This window comes from Tachyglossus aculeatus, chromosome 5, assembly GCF_015852505.1.
Source record: "Tachyglossus aculeatus isolate mTacAcu1 chromosome 5, mTacAcu1.pri, whole genome shotgun sequence".
In the NCBI taxonomy this organism is placed as follows: domain Eukaryota; kingdom Metazoa; phylum Chordata; class Mammalia; order Monotremata; family Tachyglossidae; genus Tachyglossus; species Tachyglossus aculeatus.
In genome coordinates this window covers 34,313,482-34,328,685 of record NC_052070.1, presented here as the reverse complement: position 1 = coordinate 34,328,685, position 15,204 = coordinate 34,313,482, and positions in this window count along the sequence as shown.

Sequence of the window (15,204 nt, the reverse complement as noted above, 5' to 3'; positions counted from 1 at the left end):
CGCTCAATCAATACGATTGAATGAGTATTTCAACGATTTTGCTGAAGACCACATCAAAATTATGTGATTGCAGCCCTTGTGAACCAGTGTCTCCCTCGTCCCCCTCTCCATCCCCCCATCTTACCTCCTTCCCTTCCCCACAGCACCTGTATATATGTATATATGCTTGTACATATTTATTACTCTATTTATTTATTTATTTTACTTGTACATATCTATTCCATTTATTTTATTTTGTTAGTATGTTTGGTTTTGTTCTCTGTCTCCCCCTTTTAGACTGTGAGCCCACTGTTGGGTAGGGACTGTCTCTCTATGTTGCCAATTTGTAATTCCCAAGCGCTTAGTACAGTGCTCTGCACACATTAAGCGCTCAATAAATACGATTGATGATGATGATGATGTCTAGGCATGTCCTCTGATCTTTTTTCTGTTTTCTTTCAATCTGTAACTGAACCCACCAATTGCATCCATTCCCCACCTTGTGGCCACAGTGGGAATTTTTAGCCCATCCAGTACAGTAACAGCCATCATTTCTACAGTTAATAATAATAATAATAATAATAATGGCATTTATTAAGCGCTTACTATGTGCAAAGCACTGTTCTAAGCGCCGGGGAGGTTACAAGGTGAGCAGGTTGTCCCACGGTGGGCTCACAGTCTTAATCCTCATTTTACAGATGAGGTAACTGAGGCCCAGAGCAGTGACTTGCCCGAAGTCACACAGCGTAGCTCAATGGAAAGAGCCCGGGCTTGGGAGTCAGAGGTCATGGGTTCAAATGCCGGCTCTGCCAGTTGTCAGCTGTGTGACCTTGGGCAAGTCACTTCACTTCCCTGGGCCTCAGTTCCCTCATCTGTAAAATGGGGATGAAGACTGTGAGCCCCCCGTGGGACAACCTGATCACCACGTATCCCCCCCAGCGCTTAGAAACAGTGCATTGTACATAGTAAGCGCTTAACAAATACCACCATTATTATTAATTGGCGGAACCGGGATTTGAACTGATAACCTCTGACTCCGAAGCCCGGGCTCTTTCCACTGAGTCACGCTGCTTCTCTAGAAGTTCGCCAGATGATGATGATGATGATGGCATTTATTAAGCGCTTGCTATGTGCAAAGCACTGTTCTAAGCGCCGGGGAGGTTACAAGGTGATCAGGTTGTCCCACGGGGGGCTCACAGTCTTAATCCTCATTTTACAGATGAGGTAACTGAGGCCCAGAGAAGTGAAGTGACTTGCCCGAAGTCACACAGCTGACAATTGGCGGAGCCGGGATTTGAACCGATGACCTCTGACTCCAAAGCCCGGGCTCTTTCCACTGAGCCACGCTGCTTCTCTAGAAGTTCGTCAGATGACCCTGGGATGAGAGAAAGCAGGAAACAGTAAGATACCAGGTGCAGTTTTGTAGGCATTCAAGTTTTTGCTTGATTTGAAGGTAGACAGGCAGCCACTGGAGATTTTTGAGGAGGGGAGTGACATGCCCAGAGTGTTTCTGTACAAAGATAATCCGGGCAGCAGAGTGAAGTGTAGACTGAAGCGGGGAGAGACAGAAGGATGGGAGATCAGAGAGGAGGCCGATGCAGTAATCCAGTCGGGATAGGATGAGAGATTGAACCAGCAAGGTAGCGGTTTGGATGGAGACGAAAGGGTGGATCTTGGTGATGTTGTGGAGGTGAGACCACTGTACTAAGTGCTTGGGAGAGTACAAATCAACAATAAACAGACACATTCCCTGCCCATAATGAGCTTACAGTTTAGAGGGGGGAGACAGACGTGAATACAAATAAATGAAATTACAGATAATGTACATAAGTGCTGTGGGGCTGGGGCAGGGGGAGAGCAAAGGGAACAAGTCTGGGCAGTGCAGAAGAGAGTGGAAGATGCAGAAAGGTGGGCATAGTCTGGGAAGGCCTCTTGGAAGAGATGTGTCTTTAATAAGGCTCTGAAGGAGGGGAGAGGAATTGTCGGATTTGAGGAGGGAGGGTGTTCCAGGCCAGAGGCAGGAAGTGGGCTAGGGGTTGGCGACAAGATAGGTGAGATCGAGGCACAGTGGAAAGAGTAGAACTAGAGGAGTGAAGTGTGTGGGCTGGGTTGTAGAAGGAGAGAAGCAAGGAGAGGTAGGAAGGGGCAAGGTGGTGGGCTGCTTTAAAGCCAATGGTGAGGAGTTTCTGATGCGGAGGTGGATTCTAATAAGGGACTCTGCTCTGTGCTAGGCATTAGACCCTGACTCCTTCTTGGAAATGACGTCATAAAAAACCAGATAATGCGATTGTGGCTTTTCTCCCTTCCACTTCCCCCACCCCCAGTTCTGTGGTAATTTTTCCATGCTGCCGTCCCATCATCTTTCCCTCAGAACACCTCCTCTTATGACTCTTTTTTACTATCCACATGTAGTAATGCCAGCTCCCATCAGCATCCTCTGTGACTCCTGTCCTCTGAATGCAGGGGTCTGGCTTTTGGGAGGCCCAGTGCTGCCTCCAGACTTAGCCCTTAGTAGCTAGGAATAGTTCCACCAACCAGCAGACCACCAAGCCATTTTTACCCCTAAGGAACTTGAAAGGCAGCCAAACTAGGCTAGGATGGGTGGCAAGGCTCACAACCAGTTGTTGGGAAGGTTTGTCTTGAATTTTGGTGCCCCGGCACATTCTCAGGAAAGCTTTCGGTTTTCCTTCAGTTCTAGATTTGAAGGTTTGAAAGATGCCCGAGGCCTTAATTAGCATTATCCTCAACTCATCTCTCTCATTCAACCCACATATTCAATCTGTCACCAAATCGTGTCAATTCAACTTTCACAACATCGCTAAAATCTGCCCTTTCCCCTCCATCCTAACTGCTACCACGAGAAGCAGCGTGGCTCAGTGGAAAGAGCCCGGGCTTTGGAGTCAGAGGTCATGGGTTCAAATCCCGGCTCCGCCAATTGTCAGCTGTGTGACTTTGGGCAAGTCACTTAACTTCCCTGTGCCTCAGTTACCTCATCTGTAAAATGGGAATTAAGACCGTGAGCCCCCTGTGGGACAACCTGATCACCTTGCAACCTCCCCAGCGCTTAGAACAGTGCTTTGCATATAGTAAGAGCTTAATAAATGCCATCATCATTATTATTATTATTAAATAAAAGCACTCAGCCTATCATACCTTGATTACTGCATCAGCTTCCTTCCTGACCTCCCTGCCTCCGGTCCATACTTCATTCTGCTGCCCTGGTCATTTTTCTACAAAACCTTTCAGTCCATGTTTCCCCGCTCTTCAAGAACCTCCAGTGGTTGCCCATCCACCTCGGAATTAAACAGAAATTCCTTATCCTAGGGAAATTTTGGATGGCGGGAAAGGAAAAAAATTGGGGATCGCCACAAATAAACCTTACTTCTCATATTCAGAATTTGCGGGAGAGTTGAACAAAGTCTATTATCCTCCCTCCATTCCCTGTTTTGGGGTAGTGAGACCCCCCGCAACCAGCTCTCTAACACAAACTAGGACATTCATGAGAAATCACAAGATTTCCACCAGCGTCATAAGACACTTATCATCTCATAATTCTGTGATATCTCTACCTTATTTATATTAATGTCTGTCTCCCCCTGTAGACTGTTAGCTTGCTGAGGGCAGGGAACCTGTCTACTAGCTCTGTTGTACTGTACCTCTCCCAAGTACTTAGTACAGTGCTCTTCACAGAGTAAATAATAATAATAATTATGGCATTTGTTAAGTGCTTATTCTGTGCAAAACACTGTTCTAAGCGCTGGGGAGGATACAAGGTGATCAGGTTGTCCCACGTGGGGCTCACAATCTTAATCCCCATTTTACAGACGAGGTAACTGAGGCACAGAGAAGCTAAGTGACTTGCCCAAGGTCACACAGCTGACAATTGGCAGAGTATTCAATAAATACCATTGGTTGATTTACTGATCCCTGAAAAAGCAATTGTAGGACTTCTATCAGAAGAGGGAAGGAGGTCAGACTTGATAGTAATACTGGAAAAGATTAGTTCAAAGAAAAGGTTTAACTTTTGACTAAAATAAGGTTATTGGCTTATCTCGGCATTTTGTTTACCTGTGCTATTTCTGTTTCCCATTGGCATAGATAAAAGAAAATTGGTTGTGAAAGCAGTCCTTAACTCAAGACATTTTGAGCCCGCTGTTGGGTAAGGACTGTCTCTATGTGTTGCCGACTTGTACTTCCCAAGCACTTAGTACAGTGCTCTGCACACAGTAAGCGCTCAATAAATACGATTGATTTTGAGTTGAAACAAATGGCTGAACACTTCTAAATATACACCCCTTTTCAACTTGACAACCACATTTGTTTTGACTTTAAAACATTAGCTTCTTCTTTCTTTATTGCACTATTAATCCCGGCTCTGCTGCTTGTCTGACCTTGACCTTGGGCAAGTTATTTCAGTTCTCTGTGCCTCAGTTACCTCATCTGTAAAATGAGGATCAATCAATCAATCAATCGTATTTATTGAGCGCTTACTATGTGCCTCAGAGCACTGTACTAAGCGCTTGGGAAGTACAAATTGGCAACATATAGAGACAGTCCCATGTGGGACAGGGACTGTGTCCAACCTGATTACCTTGTGTCTACCCGAGTGCTTAGAACAGTGTTTGGCACATAGTAACCGCTTAGCAAATACCACAGTAATTATTATTATTATTAGTTCCAGGCATGCAGGTGCTTATTAGGGTAGGTGCACAGGTAGGGGAAGGTGGGAAGGTAGGGGATCAATGTTAAAAATTTAAATGTGGGGTGGAAAAGAAGAGGATCAAAGTGGGGTATGGGGGGGGGGGCGGTGAGTGAGACTTGGGAGGTAGGGTTGGAGAGAGTTACTAAATCTCCAGGTGATTCAGCAGAAAGGATTGACATGTCGATTTTACTTCCATTCATTCATTCAGTCGTATTTACTGAGCGCTTACTGTGTGCAGAGCACTGTGCTAAGCACTTGTCGGCAACATATAGAGACGGTCCCTACCCAGCAATGGGCTCACAGTTTAGAAGGGGGAGACAGCAACTAAACAAAACTATGTAGACAGGTGTCAAAGCCGTCAGAATAAATGGAATTATAGCTATATGCACATCATTAATAAAATAGTGTAGTAAATATGTACAAGTTAAATAGAGTAATAAATATGTACAAATATATACAAGAGCTGTGGGGAGGGGAAGGAGGTAGGGCCGGGGGGCGATGGGGAGGGGAGGAGCAGAGGGAAAAAAGGGTTCAGTCTAAAAATATGGAACGCGTCACAAATTTGCATGTCAGTGAACTAAAAGTTGGCTAACCTACCATGGAACCTGTCATAATATAAAAACATGTACGTAGTTAGAGTACTCATCTATAGTCGATTTCACCCACAATTGGGGGGGTAATTTAAGCTATTTGACCATGATTAAAGAACCAATTCCCCATTTATAACATTGTTCCTCTGAGAAAATTGGTTCCGATTGAGGACATAGTTTTCACATTTTCAGGAACCGTTTTGAACCAAAAACTCTCTGTACATGGATGTTTTTTCTGCAAAAGGTTTTGAGAACGTTGGCTGAAAAGCACTAAATTCAAGAAGCCACTCTTTTCATGCCTTTTAAGGATAATTCAATTTTATTATCAGTTGTATTTAGTGAGTATTCACTGTGGACAGCACTTTTATAAACAGCACTTTCTACACAGACAATGCCAATAATTATCCTCTGAACGTTTCCTTGCTTTTCCCATATTGAGAGCCTGCGATGTCTCTCCATGATACTATCTGAGATACATTCCATGCTGGAGAATTCATATTCAGGTTTTTTCTGGTATTTGTTAAGCAATTCATATATTTCAAACACTCTTCCAAGTGCTGGGGTAGGTACACATTATTTAGCTCAGACAGAATTCCTGTCCCGCGTGGGCCCAAGCTCTTAGTACAGTGCTCTGCACACAGTAAGCGCTCAATAAATAACGAATGAATGAATGAATGACTCACAGTCTAAGTAGGAGGGAGAACAGGCATTGAATCCCCATTCGAAAGTTGAGGAAAAGGAGGCCCAGAGAAGTGAAGTGACTTGTCCAAGGTCTCACAGCAAGCAATTGACAGAGTTGGGAGTAGAACTCAGGCCCGTGCAGTTTCCACGAGGCTGTGCTGAGTGGCTTTCATGGTTGGCTGGGGCAACAGGGGAGAAATAGTGCTCTGACATACTTTTTATGATGATTTAAGGAGGCATCAGGAATCCCCAGACAGGCATCCAGAGGCTGGCATGCTAAACCATTCGATCTAACACACCAGTCTCTGGCAAGGATGCCTTGTTAGATTAATGAAAAGCAGTGTGGCTTAGTGGATAGAGCACGGGAGTCAGAAGGACCAGGTTCTAATCCCAGCTCGGCCAGGTGTCTGTTGTGTGACCTTGGACAAGTCATTTCACTTCTCTGGGCCGCAGTCACCTCATCTGTAAAGTGGGGATTTAGAGTGTGAGCCCCATGTGGGAGCGGGACTGTGTCCAACCCGATTAATGTGTAACTACACCAGTGCTTGATAGTAAGCGCTTAACAAGTACTATATTATTATTATTCAGTCTCACATGGCAGTCTCTGATAACGATGCCGGGGGTTCCCATTTTTCCTGTAGCTTTGGGATTCTGCAAGGCAGAACCTGGGTCTCTAATTCAAGCCAATGATTTTTTTTTTCTGCTACCCTTCCCTACATGCCCATGCCTTCGTTCAAGTGTTCAAGTGGCAGGTGCACGATGTAGAGAAGCAGCATGGCTCAGTGGAAAAGTGCACAGGCTTTGGAGTCAGAGGTCATGGGTTCAAATCCCGGCTCCGCCAATTGTCAGCTGTGTGACTTTGGGCAAGTCACTTAACTTCTCTGTGCCTCAGTGACCTCATCTGTAAAATGGGGATTAAGACTGTGAGCCCCCCGTGGGACAACCTGCTCCCCTTGTTACCTCCCCAGCGCTTAGAACAGTGCTTTGCATATAGTAAACGCTTAATAAATGCCATTATTATTATTATTAATGTGGAGCTTAAGCAGTGGCCCTGGAAATGGGAAAGGATGAAGGTGAAACTTTGGGGAACTCAAAGGATACGGGAAAAGGGAAACTCCTGAATGGCAAACAAAGGCTCGATTTCTAGAGGCAGCTCATATCCCACCCCTTCCTCCAGTGGCCCCAACCCACAAGGGCCTGGCAATGAAAATGTTACTGTTTCCAGCTTTAGGGGGTGTCCAAACAGTGGTGTTCTCCGTGGTACAAAGGTGAATCTGATTTGTTCCTCTCCAAGGTGCTCTCTGCAGGGGTCTCCTGTCCCTGCCCTCCTTGCACTGTCAAACAGCCAGTCAATCGTATTTATTGGCGATTACTACGTGCAGAGCACTGTACTGAGCGCTTGGGAGAAGCAGCGTGGCTCAGTGGAAAGAGCCCGGGCTTTGGAGTCCGAGGTCATGGGTTCGAATCGTGGCTCCACCACATGTCTGCTGTGTGACCTTGGGCAAGTCACTTAACTTCTCTGATTTCTAGAGGCAGCTCATATCCCACGCCTTCCTCCAGTGGCCCCAACCCACAAGGGCCTGGCAATGAAAATGTTACTGTTTCCGGCTTTAGGGGGTGTCCAAACAGTGGTGTTCTCCGTGGCACAAAGGTGAATCTGATTTGTTCCTCTCCAAGGTGCTCTCTGTAGGGGTCTCCTGTCCCTGCCCTCCTTGCACTGTCAAACAGCCAGTCAGTTGTATTTATTGGCGATTACTATGTGCAGAGCACTGTACTGAGCGCTTGGGAGAAGCAGCGTGGCTCAGTGGAAAGAGCCCGGGCTTTGGAGTCAGAGGTCATGGGTTCAAATCGTGGCTCCACCACATGTCTGCTGTGTGACCTTGGGCAAGTCAGTTAACTTCTCTGAGCCTCAGTTACCTCATCTGTAAAATGGGGATGAAGACTGTGAGCCCCACGTGGGACAGCCTGATCACCTTGTATACCCCAGCACTTAGAACAGTGCTTTGCACATAGTAAGCGCTTAACAAATGCCAACATTATTATTATTATTACAATATAACAATAGACAGGTTCCTGCCCACAACGAGCTTACTATCTAGAGGAGGATTGTTGGATTGTACGATTAATAATAATAATAGTTACAAATAGTGAATGAATGAATGAACCACCTTGGCAGGACTAAACCTTTCAAGTAGTGCTTTTCTTGCCTTTGATAAATCAAACAATGGCATTTATTGAGCGCTTACTGTGCGCTTAGCACTGTACTAAGTGCTTGGGAGAGTACGATATAACAGAGTTGGTAGACACGTCCCCTCCCTACAAGGAGCTGAGTTCTAATCCCAGGTCCTCCACTTGTCTGCTCTGTGACCAAGGGCAAATCGCTTCACTTCTCTGAGCCTCAGTTTCCTCATCCATAAAATAGGGATTAAGTCTGTGAGCCCCACTTGGGACAAGGACTCTATCCAACCTGTGAGCCCGCTGTTGGGTAGGGACCGTCTCTATATGTTGCCAACTTGGACTTCCCAAACGCTTAGTACAGTGCTCTGCACACAGTAAGCGCTCAATAAATGCGATTGAATGAATGAATGAAGCTGATGATCTTGTGTCTACTCCAATACTCAGTACAGTGCCTGGCATATAGTAAGAGCTTAGCAAATACTATTATTAGTAGTATTATTAATAGTAGTACTAAAGCATTTGTTAAGCACTCACTATGTGCCAAGCATAGTAATATGCTAATAATATATTACGATATATATTATATATGCATGTACAATACAGTGCTCTGCATATAGTAAGCGCTTAATAAATTTGAATCCCGGCTCCGCCACATGTCTGCTGTGTGACCTTGGGCAAGTCACTTAACTTCTCTGAGCCTCAGTTCCCTCATCTGTAAAATGGGGATTAAGACTGTCAGCCCAACGTGGGACAACCTGATCTCCTTGTAACCTCCCCAGCGCTTAGAACAGTGCTTTGCACATAGTAAGCGCTTAATAAATGCCATTAAAAAAATACCATTGATTGATTAATAATAATGATCTTACAGTCATGAGTAAAGCGCTTCATGCTTGGGAGTAATGCTCTCCACAGCATGGAGATCATCATTATCAATCGTATTTATTGAGCGCTTACTATGTGCAGAGCACTGTACTAAGCGCTTGGGAAGTACAAATTGGCAACATATAGAGACGGTCCCTACCCAACAGTGGGCTCACAGTCTAAAAGGGGGAGACAGAGAACAAAACCAAACATACTAACAAAATAAAATAAATAGGATAGATAGGTACAAGTAAAATAAATAAATATAGTAATAGAGCTTATCTATCTGACCTTATGAGAAGCCGCGTGGCTCAGTGGAAAGAACATGGGCTTGGGAGTCGGAGGTCATGGGTTCTAATCCCAGCTCCGCCACTCGTCAGCTGGGTGACCTTGGGCAAGCCACTTCGCTTCTCTGTGCCTCAGTTACCTCATCGGTAATATGGGGATTAAGACTGTGAGCCCCACGTGGGACAAACCTGATTATCTTGTATCTACCCCAGCGCTTGGAACAGTGCTTGGCACATAGTAAGCGCTCAACAAATGCCATAGTGATTATTATGGAGGTCACTAGGGTGCAACGTGAAAAACAGGTTCGGGGCTTTCTGTGCTACGTGGTTGTAGTCTGAGCCGTGGTTTGCTCTCTATTGAGATCACGAAAAGATGGACCCACTTCCAAGTCCCTCATCGACTGTCTCTTCATCTCTATCACGCCTGATCCTAAATCTAGGGAGTCCCACTCATTTCAGAAGCAGCGCGGCTCAGTGGAAAGAGCCCGGGCTCTGGAGTCAGAGGTCATGGGTTCAAATCCCGGCTCTGCCACTTGTCAGCTGTGTGACTTTGGGCAAGTTACTTCACTTCTCTGGGCCCCAGTTACCTCATCTGGAAAATGGGGATTAAGACTGTGAGCCCCCCGTGGGACGACCTGATCACCTGGTAACCTCCCCAGCGCTTAGAACAGTGCTTTGCACATAGTAAGCGCTTAATAAATGCTATGATAATAATAATAATTTCAGATATGAATCACCAACTATTCGAGGAACATTGCAGCCTAGTGGAAAGAGCATGGACCCAGAAGTCAGAGGATTTGGGGCCTAATCCCTGCTCCACCACTTGTCTGCTGTGAGACTTTGGGCAAGACACTCAGCTTCTCTGTGCCTCAGTTACATCATCTGGGGATTCATTAGCGTGGCTTAGTGGAAAGAGCACAGACTTGGGAGTCAGAGGACGTGGGTTCTAATCCCAGCTCCGCCATTGGTCTGCTGTGTGACCTTGGGCAAGTCACTTAACTTCTCTGTGCCTCAGTTACTTCATCTGTAAAATGGAGATTATGACTGTGAGCCGCATGTGGGACAACCTGATTACCTGGTATCTACCCCAGCACTTAGAACAGTGCTTGGCACATAGTAAGCGCTTAACAAATGCCATTATTATTATTATTATTTTATTATTGTTATTATTATTTTATTATTATTATTATTATTACCTGTTCTCCATCCTACTTAGAGTGTGAGCCTTGTGCGACACAGGGACTGTGTCTGACCTTATTATCTTGTATTTTCTCCAATGCTTAGACCAGTGCTAGGTCGTGGGTTCTCATTCATTCATTCATTCATTCATTCATTCATTCATTCATTCATTCATTCATTCATTCAATTGTATTTATTTACTGCTTTTTGTGTGCAGAGCACTGTACTAAGCGCTTGGGAAGTACAAATCGGCAACATATAGAGACGGTCCCTACCCAACAATGGGCTCCCAGTCTAGAATGGGGAGACAATCCCAGCTCCGCCACTTATCAGCTGTGTGCCTTTGGGCAAGTCACTTAACTTCTCTGTGCTTCAGTTACCTCATCTGTAAAATGGGGATTAAGACTAATTAAGATTAAGATTAAGACTGTGAGCCCCACATGGGGCAACCTGATTACCTTGTATCTACCCAGGTGCTTAGGACAGTGCTTGGCACATAGTAAGCGCTTAACAAATACCATCATCAAGTGTTGAACAAATACAATTATTATTATTATTATTATTAAATATCCATTGTCATTCATTTTGATGGAAATGTAGAACACTGTCTCAGACTTTTGAATAATAATTATAATGATGATGTTTGTTAAGCACCCACTATGTGCCAAGCACTGTTTTTAGCGTTGAGGTACATACAAGGTTATCAAGTTGGGCACAGTTTCTGTCCCACATGGGGCTCACAGCGTGGCTCAGTGGAAGGAGCCCGGGCTTTGGAGTCAGAGGTCATGGGTTCAAATCCCGGCTCCACCAACTGTCAGCTGTGTGACTTTGGGCAAGTCACTTAACTTCTCTGGGCCTCAGTTCCCTCATCTGTAAAATGGGGATGAAGACTGTGAGCCCCCCGTGGGACAACCTGATCACCTCGTAACCCCCCAGCGCTTAGAACAGTGCTTTGCACATAGTAAGCGCTTAATAAACGCTATCATTATTATTATTATTATTATTATTAATCCCCATTTTACAGATGAAGTAACAAACACAGAGAAGTTATGATTTGCCCAGGGTCACACAGCAGACAATTGGTGGAGCTGGGTTTAGAACCACGTCCTCTGAGTCCCAAGTCCGTGGTCTTGCTAATAGGAGATGATGACTATCACACTGTCTCTCCTTTTCCAATCTCTTTACCCTCATACTGTCGCTATTCACAGTCTCAGAGGTATATTGGTTATTTTTCAGATGATTTTCTGTAACCGCTTCCAAAGCAGCATAGACTAATGGAAAGAGCACTGTCCTGGGAGTCTGAGGACCTGGGTTCCAATCCCGGCTCCTCCACTAGCCTGCTGTGTGACCGTGGGCAAGTTACTTAACTTCTCTGTCCCTCAGTTACCTCATCTGTAAAAAATGGGGATTATTATTAATAATAACAATAATGGTATTTGTTAAGCGTGGCTCAGTGGAAAAGAGCACGGGCTTTGGAGTCAGAGGTCATGGGTTCAAACCCCGGCTCCGCCAATTGTCAGCTGTGTGACTTTGGGCAAGTCACTTCACTTCTCTGTGCCTCAGTTACCTCATCTGTAAAACGGGGATTAAGACAGCGAGCCCCACGTGGGACAACCTGATCACCTTGTAACCTCCCCAGCGCTTAGAACAGTGCTTTGCACATAGTAAGCGCTTAATAAATGCCATTATTATTATTATTATTAAGTGCTTACTATGTGCCAGGCACTATACTAAGCGCTGGGGTGGTTACAAGTAAATCGAGTTGGAAGCCGTCTCTGATTCATGTGGGGCTCACAGTCTCAGTCCCTGTTTTACAGATGAGGTAACTGAGGCCCAGAAAAGTGAAGTGTTTTGCCCGAGGTTGCACAGCAGACAAGTGGCAGAGCCGGAATTAAAACCCCCGACCTTCTGACATTCAGGCCCCTGCCGTACGGGACGTGGACTGTGTGTAACCTGACAAGCGTATTCAGTTATCCAAACTTTTGTTCTTGTCTGGTAGATTCCCTGATTGATGTACTCTAGTTCTGTTCATCGGTGCTTTACATTTATCAGAAATGTGGAGAAAGTAAATTTGTGGGGTCGTTCAAAGAGGTGATTCAATCAGTGGTATTTTTTGACCCCTTATTACGTACAGAGAACTGTAATAGGCTTTTGGAAGACTACAGTACATCAGAGTTGGTAGACAAAGTGCTACTATTTTACTATTCTATTTGTTTTGTTAATGATGTGCACATAGCTTTAATTCTATTTGTTCTGATGATTTTGACACCTGTATACATGTTTTGTTGTCTGTCTCCCCCTTCTAGACTGTGAGCCCATTATTGGGTAGGGACCGTCTCTCTGTGTTGCCGACTTGTACTTCCCAAGCACTTAGTACAGTGCTCTGCACACGGTAAGCGCTCAATAAATACGATTGAATGAATGAATTATCATTTATCTACTGCAGTGCTTAATAATAATAATAATGATGGCATTTATTAAAGCGCTTACTATGTGCAAAGCACTGTTCTAAGCGCTGGAATACAGTTCCTTAAACATAGTAAGTGCTTAACAAATACCATGGAAAAAAAACCAATGAATATGTTCCAGTTATTTATTAGGTGTTTATCTTCATTAACTAGATGAGTAGAGCCTTTTCACTGGCATATAAGGAAGCTAAGATAAAAAAGAGTTTGACAGCTTTGTCTGGAGGTAGTGACAGCCCTGCTTCCCCCTCTCCTTCCTGAACCTCTCTTTTCTCCTCCCCACCCCAATTAATCTCTACCATTTCCTGCCTGTCTGAACTTTAGAGATTGCCCTGAGGTGACCCAGGACAGGGGCAGGGTGAGAAGTGGAGCTAAACTTCAATTTAGAGGGAAGTCGCTTAACTTCTCAGGGCCTCAGTTTCCTCATCTATAAAATGGGGAAAAGACATCTGTTCTCTCTCCCTCTTGGACCATGAGCCTCATCTGAGACAGGAACTGGATCCAACCAGGTCATCTTATATGTGGCCCAATGGTTAGTGTTTGGCTCATAGTAAGCACTTAACAAGTACCACAGTAGTTATTATTATTATTACTGTTGTTATTAATCAAATAGTAATCACAAAAACTCAAAAGCTACTCCCAAATTCTGAAATCCGTTGTGCAACCCACTAGCGTGGCTCAGTGGAAAGAGCATGGGCTTTGGAGTCAAGAGTCAGGGGTTCAGATCCCGCCTCCGCCACTTCATCATCAATTGTATTTATTGAGTGCTTACTGTGTGCAGAGCACTCTACTAAGCGCTTGGGAAGTACAAGAGAGCTTGGGAAGTACAAGTTTGTCAGCTGTGTGACTTTGGACAAGTCACTTAACTTCTCTGGGCCCCAATTCCCTCATCTGTAAAATGGGGATTAAGACTGTGAGCCCCCCTGGGACAACCTGATTACCTTGTAACCTTCCCAGCGCTTAGAACAGTGATTTGCACATAGTAAGTGCTTAATAAATGCCATCATTATTATTATTATTAATAATAATCACAAAGGAGTTTCTGTCAATTCTAAGATCCTGTCATTTCTAGAAATAAATAAGTGAAAGCTTTTCATGATTTTTTCTATCTGACTAGTCTCCTCAGGGCCAAGGTGATCCCTGGGAATATGTTAGGCACTCAGTGGTGTTCTTGGAGGCTCTTGGATAGTTTTTGACAACTACGGCATGTTGGGCTTCCCGGTACTGAGTGTGTCCTGGCGGCCTAAGGGATTTTGAATTCCATTTCTTCATAAGAGTGACAGAGGCACTGGGAAGAATCCTGTTCTTCTAATTTTGCAAACTGAAGTATTTTTGAGAAGTAAATTGTTGGGGACTGGAACCTGTCCCATAGTATAAGAAAAGTAAATGAGGTTTTTGCTTCTCAGGGCTCTGGTATAATTGATTTCCCTTTCCTCCAGCTGAGGGCTGATTTTGAGGTATTTTCCTCTAATCTGCCTCCACCTACAAAGTCAGTCATTGAATGCTTACCATATGCAGAGCACTATACTAAGTGCTTGGGAGATTACAATATAACAGACACATTCTCCGTCCACAGTGAGCTAACAGTCTAGAGGGGGAGACAGGCATTAATATAAATAAATAAAATTACAGATAGGTACATAAGTGCTGTGGGGCTTGGGAGGGCGGCTGAATAAAGAGAGCAAGTGAAGGGGACACAGAAGGGAGCTGAAGAAAGGGAAAAGAGGGTTTAGTCAGGGAAGGCCGCTTGGAGGAGGTGTGCCTTCAGTAAGGATTTGAAGGTGGGGAGAGTCATTTACCTGTCGGATATGAAGAGGGAGGGCATTCCAGGCCAGAGGCAGGATGCTGGCGAGAGGTTGGGAGTGAGATAAGTGAGATCGAGGTACAGTGAGTAGGTTAGCATTAGCGGAGGAAGTGTGCAGGCGGGGTAGTAGGAGGAGAGTAGCCACGTGAGGTAGGTGTGGGCAAGGTGATTGAGTGTTTTAAAGCTGATGTTTTAAAGCTGAGTGTTTTAAAGTCCCCTTTTAGACTGTGATCCCACTGTTGGGTAGGGACTGTCTCTATATGTTGCCAATTTGTACTTCCCAAGCGCTTAGTACAGTGCTCTGCACATAGTAAGCGCTCAATAAATACGATTGATGATGATGATGATGATGTCAGGCTGGAAAATTCTGGATCCTGGGAGATCTTGCCCTAGACTGTGAGCCCGCTGTGGGCAAGGATTGTCTTTCTTTATTGCCGTATTGTACTTTCCAAGTACTTAGTACAGTGCTCTGCACCCA